The sequence below is a fragment of the Cervus canadensis genome, chromosome 2, assembly GCF_019320065.1.
Source record: "Cervus canadensis isolate Bull #8, Minnesota chromosome 2, ASM1932006v1, whole genome shotgun sequence".
NCBI classification, from domain to species: domain Eukaryota; kingdom Metazoa; phylum Chordata; class Mammalia; order Artiodactyla; family Cervidae; genus Cervus; species Cervus canadensis.
The window spans coordinates 42,724,899-42,739,373 of record NC_057387.1 but is presented as its reverse complement, the minus strand read 5'-3'; the positions used below and the strand labels follow the sequence as shown (position 1 = coordinate 42,739,373).

Genomic DNA, 14,475 nt, shown 5'->3' with positions numbered 1-14,475 from the left:
TTTGATTAACTCTGACACTACATATATCTAGTCACCCTGGATAATGCAGTGTTGCTTGTACTATTAATAAAAAAGGATGTCAGACAACCAAAATTATTAGCAAATACTGATATAAAAATCAATAAAACACACCTATGATAAAATAGAACAGAAGGTTAAATTGGCAGTTGTTAAAACTGATACTGAAATAATTCTTTTTGACTTTGAGAAATTCTTTGGTATGACATACCCTTTGAAAATTGTTTTTAACTGACTTTATTGAGATGTAATTATATACCACAAAATTCATCCATTTTGGGTAGATGATTTTTTTTTAAAGTAAATTTACTGAGTTGTACAACCATCACTGTCAACTAGTTTTAGAACAATTTCATTTTCTACCCAAAATCTGTCATTCCATTTTCAGTTAGTACCCATTTTTACTCCCAGCCATAGACAACTACTAATCTCCTATTTTCTGTCTCTGTAAATTTGCCTTTTTAGGACATTTCACATAAAAGGAATCATACATTTTTTTGTGTGTCTGGTTTCTTTTATTTAGCATAATATTTTATTTTTCTAATCATTTAAATTTTTTTGCTATAAGAAATAGAAGTTTTATTCTAAAATGAGAATCAGAGCTTGTTCGTTTAAAATGAAACATTAGGAATAGAAATCCTGTTAAGAATTAAAATGAAAACCTTATTATGCATGACCAAAAACAAAAGGTAAACTCTTGTTATATTGGTTTTCAAAATTGGGGGAAAAAAGTCCCTCATTCATTCTTTTGTACTAACTCTGAAAAGGTTAAGTGTGTGCATCTGTGTGCATACATACATAACACATATGTACATGAATACATCTGTATTTAACCTGAATGAAGTTTGAATGGTATTTTTGGTCAGGCTCCACTAGATAATGCTGTAGTACAAACAGCCTCAAGTTCTTAGTGGCTTATCTGCAAGAAAGACTTCTTTTTTTCCTCGTGTATATGTCAACTGTGACTGACTGTGAGTCTGGTCCAGGCTTTGGATCTACTTCATCTGGGGATCAAGACTGAAGAAGTGATGCCATCTTCCACAAAGGTTTTGTGGCAAATCCTATGTAAATGGTGTGTTGAACCTTTCTGAATAAGGAAAGCGAATTTTTTTCTATAGCATATTAAATACAAGCAAGACAATTTTCCACTAGATAAGAAATTACTCAACATAATTGAGATAAATGGAAAGGCATTAGTCATGATTAATATCCTGCAATTGGTTAATGCTCATGAATAATCTGGGGAAGATCATACAGATCCTTAACAACCTCTAGCCGTGCAGCTGGCGCCTTACTTTGGATTTCAGGTGCAGCATTCATTTATCCTGGAGTTCTCCATTCCCTTTTTTTTCAAGACCTATCAGATGAAAATGTGAATACTTCAAATTCTGCCACAGTAAATGTCAATTTAAGTTTTGTTGGTTATACCTTCATCAAATCCTCTCTTCTACCTGTTTGCCTCCTTTCTGGTCCCTCAGCTTTGTAAGTGCTTTCCTGCCGTAGGCATTATTGGATTCCTGGACTGGAATCCACTTGCCTCCTTGTCTTTCATGGCTGGCTCCTTCTCACTTCACCTCCGTAAAGACACCCTCCCTAATAGCTCTCTCAAAAGCATTCCTCTCGCTCCTTGCCTTAAACACTCCAGCATATCACTCTGCTTTCTCTGGAATTTACGCTCTTTCTTTGTATCTGGACTTATTTATTTTTCTGTAGTTTTATTTGTTTATTATCTGTTACCCACCCTGCTAATTACAGTGTAAGCTTCATGAGAGAAGGCATCATGGCAGCCAGTCTTGACCACTATAGAATCCCCAGCCCAGTGCCTAACACGTTGTTGACATTCTATGAATCTTTGTTAAATGAAATAATACTGCTGCGCTCGGTGCTTTTTGTGTGTGCATATGGCTGGTGGCGGCCAATTCTTGGCCCTTCCAATTAAGAAATAAGTGATTTGGAGATAATTATTATCCCTATACTACGGGATTCCCAGGTGGCACTAGTGGTAAAGAGTCTGCCAGCCGATACAGGAGACCTTGGAGACTCAGGTTTGATCCCTGGGTAGAGAAGATCTGCCGGAGGAGGGCAAGGCAACCCACTCCAGTGTTCTTGCCTGGAGAATCCCCATGGACAAAGGAGCCTGGAGGGCTACAGTCCATGGGTTTGCACAGAGTCATACATTGCTTCAGTTACTGAAGCAACTGAGGATGCAAAATCCATTTTAGCCAACTAGTGCACTTCTTGGGAACCATTTTTCAGTATATCCCTGAGTTGGGTGTGCAGTGTTATATCCCCGTGGGACATATTTTCAACCTCTTTGGGAGTTCTGATTAGTATAATTGGTTTTTCTTGGCTTGCTCTGCTTCCAGTTAGCCATCACAGGAATCTACAATAGTAGAACAATAGTAGGTTAGTAGTAGCAGCAGTTGGCTGACACTCTTTCATATATGTATCCATTACCACAGACTTATTTTAAAACAAATTTAGTAGACTCTTATCATTTATGGATTTGACATTCATGGCTTTAAATGTCTTTTACATGGAATGATGTGACATATCTCTAAGTCATACATATAAATGCACCTATGATTTGAAGGACACAGGGGCAGATTCTTAAGGGTCTTTCAGTCTTAATGTTTTACTTATTTTTTTCTTTCTTTTTTACTTGTCCTTGTTTCATATGTAGTAATCAAGATGCTAAAAATCTGAAACTTCTTTTGACTTCTACCTACCTACCAAAGGGCTTCCCAGGTGGTGCTAGTGGTAAAGAACCTGTTTGCCAATGTAGGAGACCTAAGAGATGCTGGTTCAATCCCTGGGTTGTATGGCTGTTTGCAAGAAAAAAATCTTACTAAAATTTTTTTGTGTGTCTGCTATACAATAGGCTTCACAGGTGGCACAGTGGTAAAAAATCTGCCTGCCAATGCAGGAGATGCAAAAGACACGGGTATGATCCTTGGGTCGGGAAGACCCCTTGGAGTAAACAATGGCAACCCATTCCAGTATTCTTGCCTGGAGAATTCCATATACAGAGGAGCCTGGCAGTCTACAGTCCATGGGGTCTCAAAGAGTCAAACATGACTGAAGCGACTTAGCATATATGTACTAAAGGTGAAAAGGATTTAATTTTTAGTTTTAAGTTTGATGAGAAAATTGTGAAAAGAAAATTAGTGGACAGTTTTCAGTAATCAAGAATATATCCTTATCCTACTTGAACTGCCTTTTATAAAACTTTAAAAATTATTTTTAATATAGAATATTTTCATGTATACAAAAGAATATGTGTATATACATATGTATCCATATTACATCCATCACTATTGGTAATATAACTATTTATATAATATCTATAACAATACAATATCTACAGGGGCAAGCAGCCTGTGTGGCCAAATCCAGTCTGCATTTTGTTCACAAATAAAGGTTATTGGCATATAACCACACCCATTGATTTATGTGTTGTCTGTGACTATTTTCACACTGTAGTGCCCAAGGTAAGTAATTGTAACAGAGACCAGATGGCCTGCAAGGCCCAAATTTACTATCTGGCCCTTTATGGAAAATATTTGCAGACTCTTAGTAATAGAATAATAACATTGCACCCACCACTAGCTTAGGAAATAAAGCGTAATCTCAAATTTTGGTACAGATATGCCTCAGAGATATTGCAGGTTCAGTTGCAGACCATCACAATAAAGCCAGTATTGTAATGAAATGAGCCACCCAGTTTTTGGTTTTTTGCAGTACATATGATAGTTATGTTTATGCTGCAGTCAGTTAAGTGTGCAAAAAAATATACATACCTTAATTTAAAAATATTTTATTGCTAAAAATTATGTTAACCATAATCTAAGTTTTCAATGAACCATAATCCTTTTACTGCTTGAGGAGCCTACCTCAGTTTTGGTGGCTGCTTCCTGATCAGGGTAGTGGTTGCTGAAAGTTGGGGTGGCTGTGGCAGTTTCTTAAAATAAGACAACAGAATGAGGTTTGCCACATCAGTTGACTCTTCCTTTCACAAATGATTTCTCTGTAGCATACAATCCTGTTTGGTAGCATTTTACCTACAGAAGAACTTCTTTCAATGTTGGAGTCAGTCCTTTCAAACCCTGCCTCTGGTTTATCATTAAGTGTATCGATTTATGTAATATTCTAAATCCTTTGTTGTCATTTCAACAATCTTCACTGCATTTTCACCAGAGATAGATTCCACCTCAGGAAACCACCTCTTTGCTCATCCATAAGAAACAACTTCTCATCCACTCATGTTTTATCATGACATTGTAGCAATTCTGTTACATCTTCAGGCTCCATTTCTAATTCCAGGTTTCTGTCTATTTATACCACATTTGCAATTATTTCCTCCACTGAAGTCTTGAACCTCTCAAAGTCATCCAAGAGGGTTGGAATCAACTTTTTCCAAATTCTGTGAATGTTTATGTTTTCACCTGTTCTCATGAATCACAGATGTTCTAGTGGCATCTACAATGGTGAAATCCTTCCAGAAGGCTTTCACTTTCCCTTGCCCAGATCCATCAGAGAAATCACTGTCTATGGCAGCTAGAGCCTTGTGAAAGGTAGGCTTCAGTACTGAATGTAAATGTACTTCAGTACATGTGCTTCAGTAATGTACTTCAGTAGTAAGTCTGAGAAGTCTTGGAAGTCTTTAATCTATGACCTGCAGAATCGTTGTATTGGTAAGAATGAAAACATTAATCTCATTGAACGTTTCCACCAGAGCTCTTGGGTGGCCAGGTGCATTGTCAATGAGCAGTAATCTTTTGAAAAGAATGTTTTTTCCTGAGCAGTAGGTCTCAACAGTGAGCTTTACAACCATGTTGTAAACAGACGGGCTCTCATTTAGGCTTTGTGGTTCCATTTATAGAGCATTTGCATACTCAGTTGCTTCAGTCGTGACTCTTTGCGACCCCATGGACTATATGTAGCCCACCAGGCTCTTCTGCCCATGGGATTCTCCAGGCAAGAATATTGGAGTGGGTTGCCATGCCCTCCTCCAGGGGCTCTTCCTCACCCCAGGAATTGAACCCTTGTCTCCTGTGTCTCTTGCATTGCAGGCAGATTCTTTACCACTGAGCTACTGGGAAAATCTCTTTTATAGAGCATAGGCAGAATCAATTTAGCATAATTTTTAAGGGCCCTAAGCTATTCAGAATAATAAACGAGCATTGACCCCCAACTTAAAGTTACCACCAGCATTAGCCACTGAGAAGCGCGTTAAAGCCAGACATTGACTTCTGTGCTCTAGCTATGAAAGTCTTAGATGGCATCTTCTTCCAATATAAGGCTGTTTCATCTTCATTAAAAATCGGTTGTTTAGTGTTGCCACCTTCATTAATGAACTTAGCTAGGCCTTCTGGATAGTTTGCTGCAACTTTTACATTAGCAAGTTGCTGCTTCACCCTGTATTTTTTTATGTTACAGAGATGGCTTCTTTCCTTAAAGCTCATAAACCAGCCTCTGCTAACTTCATACTTTTCTTCTTCAGCTTCCTCACCTCTTTCAGCCTTCATGGAATTAAAGAGAGTTAAGGCCTTGCTCTGGATTAGTTTTTGGCTGAAAGGAATGTTGTGGCTGAATCTTCTATCCAGATCGCTAATACTTTCTCTGTATCAGTAATAAGGCTGTTTCGCATTCTTATCATCTGTGTGTTCACTAGAGTAGCACTTTAAATTTCCTTCAAGAACTTTTTCTTTGCATTCACAACTTGGCTAACTGGCACAGGAGACCTAGCTTTCAGCCCATCTTGATTTTCAGCTTGCTTTCCTCACTAAGCTTGATTACTCCTGGTTTTTTATTTAAATTGAGTCTTGACACTCTTCCTTTCACTTCAGAAGGACTAATGGCTTCCTGAACTGAGTTGTGTCCGACTCTTTGTGACCCCATGGACTGTAGCCCTCCAGACTTCTCCGTCCATGGCATATCCCAGGCAAGAATACTGGACTGGGTTGCTATTTCCTTCTCCAGGAGATTTTCCTGACTCTGGTATCGAATGTGGGATTGAACCCATATTTCCTGCTTTGTAGGGAGATTCTTTACTACTCAGCCATCAGGGAAGCCCATGGTAGGATTATTATTTGACCTGTTTCAATATTGTATCTCAGGGAATAGGGAGGCTCAAGATGAGGGAGAGAAATGGGGGGACAACCAAAGGGGAAAGCAGTTAGAACAGAAACTTTTATCAAGTTCATATCTTATATGGGCGTGGTTTGTGGTGTCCCAAAACAATTACAATAAGAGATCACTGATCACGGATTACCATAACATATAGTAATAATGAAAACATTTGAAGTAGTATTGCAAGAATTACCCAAATGTGACCCAGAGACATGAAGTGAGCAAATGCTGTTGGAAAAAATGGTACCTATAGACTTGTTCAATGCAGACTTGCCAAAACCCTTCAATTTGTGAAAAACATGCTTCACAGTAAAGTGAAGCAAGATAAAATGAGGTAAACCTGCATTCTCTGTGTGGTCCTCCCAAGATCCTGTCTCTCTCCTGCTTAAAAGAAAATAATAATTTGGGTTTTGTTTTTTTCATTCATTTGGTTTTCATTTGGTTTTCATAAAAGTGATGGTCCTGAATGCAAAATGGTTTGACGTATGATATTTAGACTTCACAGTGCAAAAGTGTTACACATTCAGTAAAACCAGACTGTGAATTTTGATCTATTCTTGGGTAGTAGGAGATAAGCTTTCCTGGAGCTGGGTAGTAGCAGCGAGCCACAGCTCCCAGCCAGCCACACCATCACAGGGGTAGCAACCATACACTTACAAACATTCTGTGCCTGTACAGCCATTCTGTTTTTCACTTTCAGGCAACATTCAATAAAGTACATGAGCTACTCAACACTATAAGATTCAGCTCAGTTCAGTTGCTCAGTCTCGTCCGACTCTTTGAGGCCCCATGGACTACAGCATGCCAGGCTTCCCTGTCCATCACCAACTTCCGGAGCTTACTCAAACTCATGTCCATTGAGTCAGTGATGCCATCCAGCCCTCTCATCCTCTGTCGTCCTGTTCTCTTCCTGGCTTCAATCTTTCCCAGCATCAGGGTCTTTTCCAGTGATTCAGTTCTTTGCATCAGGTGGCCAAAGTATTGGAGTTTCAGCTTCAGCATCAGTCCTTCCAATGAATATTCAGGACTGATTTCCTTTAGGATTGACTGGTTGGATCTCCTTGCAGTCCAAGGGGCTCTCAGGAGTCTTCTCCAACACCACAGTTCAAAAGCATCAATTCTTTGGCGCTCAGCTTTCTTTATAGTCCAACTCTCATATCCATACATGACTATCTCTCATATCCATACATGACTATTGGAAAAACCATAGCTTTGACTAGACAGACCCTTGTTGGCAAAGTAATGTCTCTGCTCTTTAATATGCTGTTTAGGTTGGTCATAACTTTTCTTCCAAGGAGCAAGCATCTTTTAATTTCATGGCTGCAGTCACCATCTGCAGTGATTTTGGAGCCCAAAAAGATAAAGTCTCTCACTGTTTCCATTATTTCCCCATATATTTGCTGTGAAGTGATGGGACCAGATGCCATGATCTTAGTTTTCTGATTGTTGAGTTTTAAGCCAACTTTTTCACTCTCCTCTTTCACTTTCATCAAGATTGGCTTTGTATTAGATGATTTTGCCCAACTGTAGACTCATGTAAGTGTTCTGATCATATTTAAGATAGGCTAGGATAAGCTGTCATGTTCAGAAGGTTAGGTGTATTAAATACTTTTTGAATTACAGTATTTTCAATTTTCAGTGGGTTTATAGGGATGTAACCCCACTGTAAGTTGAGGAAGATCTGTATGTATTTGAAGCAACATCTGTTAAAGATTTTTCTGAATTTTTACCTTGTATGGTTTAGGACTTTAAAAAATGATGTTGTCCTATATGAATTCTCTGATTTGCTTTTTTCCCTAATATTTAGCTTATAATTTAGCTTATATTTATCAATGGCCTTATATGAAGTTGTAGTTGATTTCCTATTTTCTTTAAAAGATTGCATTTGTTTATTTGGCTGGATTGAGTCTCAGTTGTGGCAACAGGATCTTTGTTGTGTCATGTAGGTTCTTTCATTGTGGAGCAAGGATTCTCTAGATGTGGTGCCGGGCTCCAGTAGTTGTGGTACATGGGATCTTAGTTTGCTAACCAAGGATTGAACCCATGTACCCTGAATTGTGAGGCAGATTCTTAACCCCTGGAGTACCAGGGAAGTCCCTGTGGTTGATTTTCATTGCTGTGTATTATATGTAACCTTGTGTGCATACCACAATTTATCTATCTATTCTGGGCTGCCCTGAATGTTTGTAGTGCCTTAGGTTGTACGTACCACATGACAATGTTTTAACCATAGAGATTGTTGTATTCTTGTTTTAGATTTCTACTTAGTTTCATGGGAAACTGAAAAAGTGAATTCAGTGATGATGCCCAGTACATTTGACTTACTGGCTATTGTTGTTCAGTCTCCCAGTCGTGTCCGACTCTTTGTGACCCCATGGACTGCAGCTTGCCAGGCCTCCCTGTCCTTCACCATCTCCTAGAGTTTGCCCAAGTTCATGTTCATTGCATCGGTGATGCCATCCAGCCATGTTATCCTCTGATGCCCTGCTCTCCTTCTGCCCTCAATCTTTCCCAGCAGCAGGGACTTTTCCAGAGTCCTCTGTTTGCATCAGATGACCAAACTATTGGCGCTTCAGCTTCAGCATCAGCATCGGTCCTTCCAGTGAACATTCAGGGTTGATCTCCCTTAAGATCAGCCCACTGGCAGTTAGGGGGTGGTCAAATGCTGGCTCCTCTACTTATTAAAATAGCAGTTAGAGTTTGAATAAGTGATTTAACCTGATTCCTCGTTTGAAAACAAGAGGTAAAATAGCAGCTCCTCAGTAGTATTGTTACCTAGTTTAAAAAAAGGGAAGAAATAGCACATATCTTACAGGATTGTGGTAATGTTTGCATAACTCACATAAAGCCTTCAAGCAGACAGTGTCTATATACATCACATTTATTTGTCCCTTTTTATCCTCTTCTTGATCATCTGGAATCCAAGGTGAGATATGACCTCTCTGAGGTTACAAAGGAGAAAACTGAATCTCAGAAAAGTAACAATACTTGACCAGGTTCACACAGCTAGTATATGTCTAAACTTGAATAAAGAATCTGCCTACAATACAGGAGACCAAGGTTCGAGCCCTGGGTTGGGAAGATCCCCTGAAGAGGAAATGGCAACCCACTCCAGTTTTCTTGCTTGAAGAATCCTATGGGCAGAGGAGCCTGGTGGGCTACAGTCTGTGCGGTCACAAAGAGTCGGACACAGCTGAGCGACTAACACCTTGACTGCCTAGCCTTTTTCTATTACCACTTTTCTTTTTGTCCAGAGGGGAAAATTTTATCAAATAAAACTATTTGTGACATTTCTATGGTTAATCTCTAACTTTATAGTGCAAAAACTGAAAAAGCCCAAGTATATTCAAGGCAACACTGTTAGAAAATAGAAAAAAAAATGGATAAATAAATTATGATATATGCATACAAGGGTATATATACTGCATCGCACTAGAAATTATATCAAACAAGATTATTGAGTGTTGTATGCCCCTTTATAGAACCCAACACAGGCTGGCTTTCCCCCAATCACATTTTCAACAGTGTTCCACAGAAGGCCTTTCTAATTTTTATTATTATTATAAGCAGGCAGATTGGAAGGAGTTGTAAACCAAAACACAGCTGGTAAGTCTAAATTTAGGCCCATCAAGATGAGTGTCCCTCATAACAACATGGTTTCTCAAACTCCTTCCTTGCAAGTTGCATTTTACCAGATGTCTCTTGGTGTACATGTTTCTTGTACATCAGCAATTTTATTTGCATGGCCTTTTCATGCCAGTATTCTGATTTATCACACTTCTCACATTGATTTTTTCCCCCCTCTGTTGTAAAAAGAAAATAGCTGTTTGTGCACAGATGGTGGATGCAATTTAGTATTATCAGAGTAATTCATGTTATATTTATGAGATGTTCTGGAGTTGAATCTTAGGGAGGGATATTAAGGAAGGACACCTCTCAGAGAGGTCATAGCTCACCTTTCAGCCTGTTTCTTATGGAGTTCATCTCCTGAGCACTCAAATATTGGCAGGCCATTGTTTTAAATTTCAGCTGTGTATTTTATTTATTTCCGTAGTAGAACTTTGGAACCATCAAATAGCATTAAAGGAGGGAGGCAAAAACATTTCTCAGAAATTATTGAAGTTGATTATTAACTGGTTAAAAAAAATGAATGGATCAAAGATGTAATGTTTTAATTAGAATTCCTTCCTTCCTTTCTACCCTTCCTTTCTTCTTTACACAATTATTGTGTGCCATTCTGTATACAGAAGTGCTCTTCATTTGCTAGGGCTGACATGATGAAGTACCACAGACTAAGTGTCTGAAACAAAGATAAATTAATTTTCTCACAGTTCTGGAAGCTAAAAGTCTGAAATCAAGGTGTCAGCAGGGTTGGTTCCTTCTGAATGTGTGAGGGAAGGATCTCTTCCCTGCCTCTCCACTTGGCTTATAGATGGCTGTCTTCTCCCTGTGTCTTATAACATGCATGTCTTTGTCCAAATCCCCCCCTTTTTGTAAAGATCCCAGTCATATGGCATCAGGACCCACTTCAATGACCTCATTTTAACTCTATTTCCTCTGTGAAGCTCCTGTCCCCAAATAAGGTCACATTTTGAGGTGGCAGGGTTCGGAGTTCAGCATATGAATTTTGGGAGGACATGGTTCAACTCACAGCAGATACTTACAATAAAACAAAAGTAACGACAAGGAAAACTTACCCTTATTTCATAAGTGAGTTTGTCAATAAATTGCAGCATGATGCTAGCACAGTGCTAATGTCCGTTTATTTTAGGAAAGTTATTTACATAGTTTTTCTTATTATGAATGTACTAATTGGAATAAGGATAAAAGGCAGTGCCATCTTGGCTGTTTCCGTGTCTTAGCTATTGTAAACAGTGCTGCCACGAATACTGGGGTGCATGTGTCTCTTTGAATTATGGTTTTCTCAGGGCATATGCCCGTTAGTGGGATTGCTGGGTCATGTGGTAATTCTATTTCAGTTTTTTAAGGAATCTCCATACTGTTCTCCATAGCAGCTCTATCAATTTACATTCCTGCCAATGGTGCAAGAGGGTTCCCTTTTCTCCGCATCCGTTTGTAGATTTTTTTAATTATGGCCATTCTGACTGATGTGAGGTGATACCTCATTGTAGTTTTTATTTGCATTTCTCTAACCACGAGTATGTCTTCTTTAGAGAATTGTCTGTTTAGGTCTTCCACCTATTTTTTGAGCTCTGTGACAACCTAGAGAGGTGGGTGGTGGGAGGGCGATTCAGGAGGGAGGGGACGTAAGTATACCTGGGGCTGATTTCGTGTTGATGTATGGCAGAGACCAACATACTGTAAAGCAGTTATCCTCCAAAGGTGGGTGGGACCTATCAAAAAAGAGAGAGAGAAAAACAGGCAATGACTTTCTGCAACAATGTGACTGACTTCTCTATTATGCATATTCAGATTTTAGCCTGAAACCATCCCTAGATGTTTCGGTGCATTCCTGTGTGTGTGTGTTCACTATGCTAGCTATAAGTATTCAGTGTTATTTAAGAAGTTTAAGCATGCAAATAATTTCCGCTCTGCTTTAATCTCTTGAAGGAAAAAAAAATGAAAAGATGTATTTTCACTGTCTGAAATATCATAAGATAAAGGACATATAACCAAATACAAAGAATGAACAAATGTATAAATGAAGTTGAGGGCCGGGGATGGAAGAGAGAGAACTAGCAGGAGAAAGAGGCATGCATTATCCTGGAGGTGAGACCTTTGTTTGGAAAGAACAAATTTTAACGATCCATTTCTCCTGAAAAGCATCAACCACAAAAGGTTAAATGGAGTTCTTTTTGGTTAATTACTTCTTTGGATCTTCTCAAACACTTATTTTCTTCCCTTATTCATGTCCAAATGTAAATCTTTTAAGTATCGTCAGTGTATTTTCTTTCCTTTTTCTTTGAAGTGAATAGAAAACTCTTTGAACAGTCAGTTTTATTGAGGTTTCAAGAATGTTTCTGAGTGATTCATAGTAATTTAAATCTTTCTACTGAAATCTTGGAGGTTGCTAAATTTCAGCCTGTAATTTTCTTCCTTTGCTAGATATTGAAGCATATTTTTATGACACCACACTACACTCATTGGAATTGTGAGCCTTTGTAAATTCATGCAGATCTTTCCCACGCTACAAAAGGATGCATTTTAAGCAGAAGAAATAGAATGCTAAATTATGTAGTAGGTAAAAGAAGTGGGTTGTGGTAAGTCAAGAGGGTGACTACAAAGAATGCCAGAGCGCATGGTTGTATGCACTGTCAGTGAAATTTAAAGCACATTTGCCCATCAAATTAAAATTTGTCAGCTTAGAAAACTATTATTTATATGAAATGAATATTGAGAGAGATTTTTGTACTTGCTGATAGCATGTTTATTTGGAACCTCTAAATTCTGTTGTAATAGCTGCTTAGTATTCCATTGTGTTAGCATCCCATAATTTTGACAATCCCATTTTCTTGTGATTCTGGGCATATTTTTAAATTTCCTTTTTAACTATACAATTTTGATGAGTTCAGAAAAAAAAATCATACAATTAAATGTGTAATTCAAGGTCTTCTGCCAAAATGGCCCTAGATACTCTTTTAACTTATTACAATAGTTCTTACTGTTTATGAACACATTAGATACAGTGTTGACTCTCAACAATTAAAAATCATTTTGCAAAATAATACACATTTATTTTAGAATATTTGTAAACATAGAAACTCAGACAGGAAAATATTAAGCTCAAGAGGAATCCCAACACTTGAAATAACTTCTGTTAACTTTTTGGTATAACTTCCAAGTTCCTGAGCACATGCATATTATGAGTCACTCTTTGTTACTTTTCCTCTCATACCCTCTGGCCCCCCTCTGTCATAAACACATAAGCCCACATGCATGCATTAGAATCTAGTTAAATACAAATTTTATAAGCTGCTGCTTTCTCTTAATAACATACTGTGAACCTTTTCCCAAGTTTCTGTATATTGTTCTAATACATTAATCACTTTACTGTATTCTGTTACATGGATAGACTTTATTGTATTCTATCATAGGGATATACTGTAATTTATCTCACTGAACTTTTGTTGCAAGACATTTATTATCTCCGTGTTTTTTGTGTGTCTGATCAACCCAACTGTGATTTGTTTTCTATTCCTTGGTCTAAATCATGTCTAACATGCATATATTTTCTAGCATTTATATCTTATATTTTAAGTACCAGTCTCCTCTTAAAGGAACCAGAGCTCTTTGGATAAATGTCTGATCCCATGACTGAAGGCAGGGAAAATAAGTATAAGGTAAATCTGAAATATCTTAATATGCCTGAAAATAAAGTGCTCAAGGAGTAATGAAGACATCAAAAACACACAGATGCCAGTTTTAAGGGACTCCTACTAGGCAAGTTTTGGACACTTAGAGCATTACAATGAATTATATTAATGAATTATAATCCACTGAGTAAAGTAGGTCTCTGAGTCTATACTCATAATTAATTGGCTAAATAAATACTCTTCGTCCTCCTTAGTAGGAAATCTACTGATAATATCAAAATTGAAAAACTAGAAAAAGAGTATATGTGTTATTTTGAAATAAAGAATGTAGCAAGGAACAAATATAGCCAAGAGTTCTGAATTTAATTCTAAGGAGTATGAACTGGTAATAGCAATACCACAACATGGTATACTGCATTTTTATTTTTAATTTGTTACATTTTATTTTAAGCCTTGTCGAATGAGTTGACTTTTGAAAACTATGAATATATTTTTTAATTTTGAAATAATTTCAGACTTGAAGTCTTGCAAGAATGCCACAAAGAATCTAGGTCTGTTGGTTGTTTACCATTTCCCAACATTTGCTTTCTGCCTCTCTGTAAATTGAGTAAATTGGAAACATATTTTATTTCTCATAATTAAATCTCTGTGTATTTTTGAAAACAGGGACGCTCTCCTACATAATTACAGTGTAAGTATCTTAATCAGGAAATTAACATTGACATAATACTATTAATATATTCTAATCCTCAGACCCTTTCAAAACTTTCCAGTTGTACCGAAGATAGCTCTTAGAGAGGAAAAAAACAAAGGTTCTCAAAGGTTCTCCTCCTTTGGTACAGAATCCAGTCTAAGATCATGTGTTGCATGGTGGTTGTCTCTTAGATGGTCATCAGCAGTCTGGAACGGTTTGTCTTCTTTCTTTTCTGTCATGGTATTAGCAAGTCTCCTCTTCTCAAACATATTAATGCTTTTCTTCCTACTATCTTAATCTAACTATATCACCATTTTTAGTTAAATTTAGGATTAAGAACAATTTATTTTTATTCAC

The 14,475-nt window shown here is 37.6% G+C and overlaps 1 protein-coding gene across 4 annotated transcripts in view; it reads left to right on the top strand.

The window, feature by feature from the left end:
• Positions 1-14,475, top strand: part of SNX7 (sorting nexin 7) — a 107,949-nt gene that overhangs the window by 14,855 nt on the left and 78,619 nt on the right. Inside the window, exon 1 of one of the 4 annotated variants that reach the window (XM_043460571.1) lies at positions 11,725-11,880. The exons of the other annotated variants lie outside the window; for them this stretch is intronic. The gene's annotated coding sequence lies outside the window, so the exon portion shown is untranslated. Of the gene's footprint in view, positions 1-11,724; positions 11,881-14,475 lie in introns of those variants that run through there. 4 annotated transcript variants of the gene reach the window in all.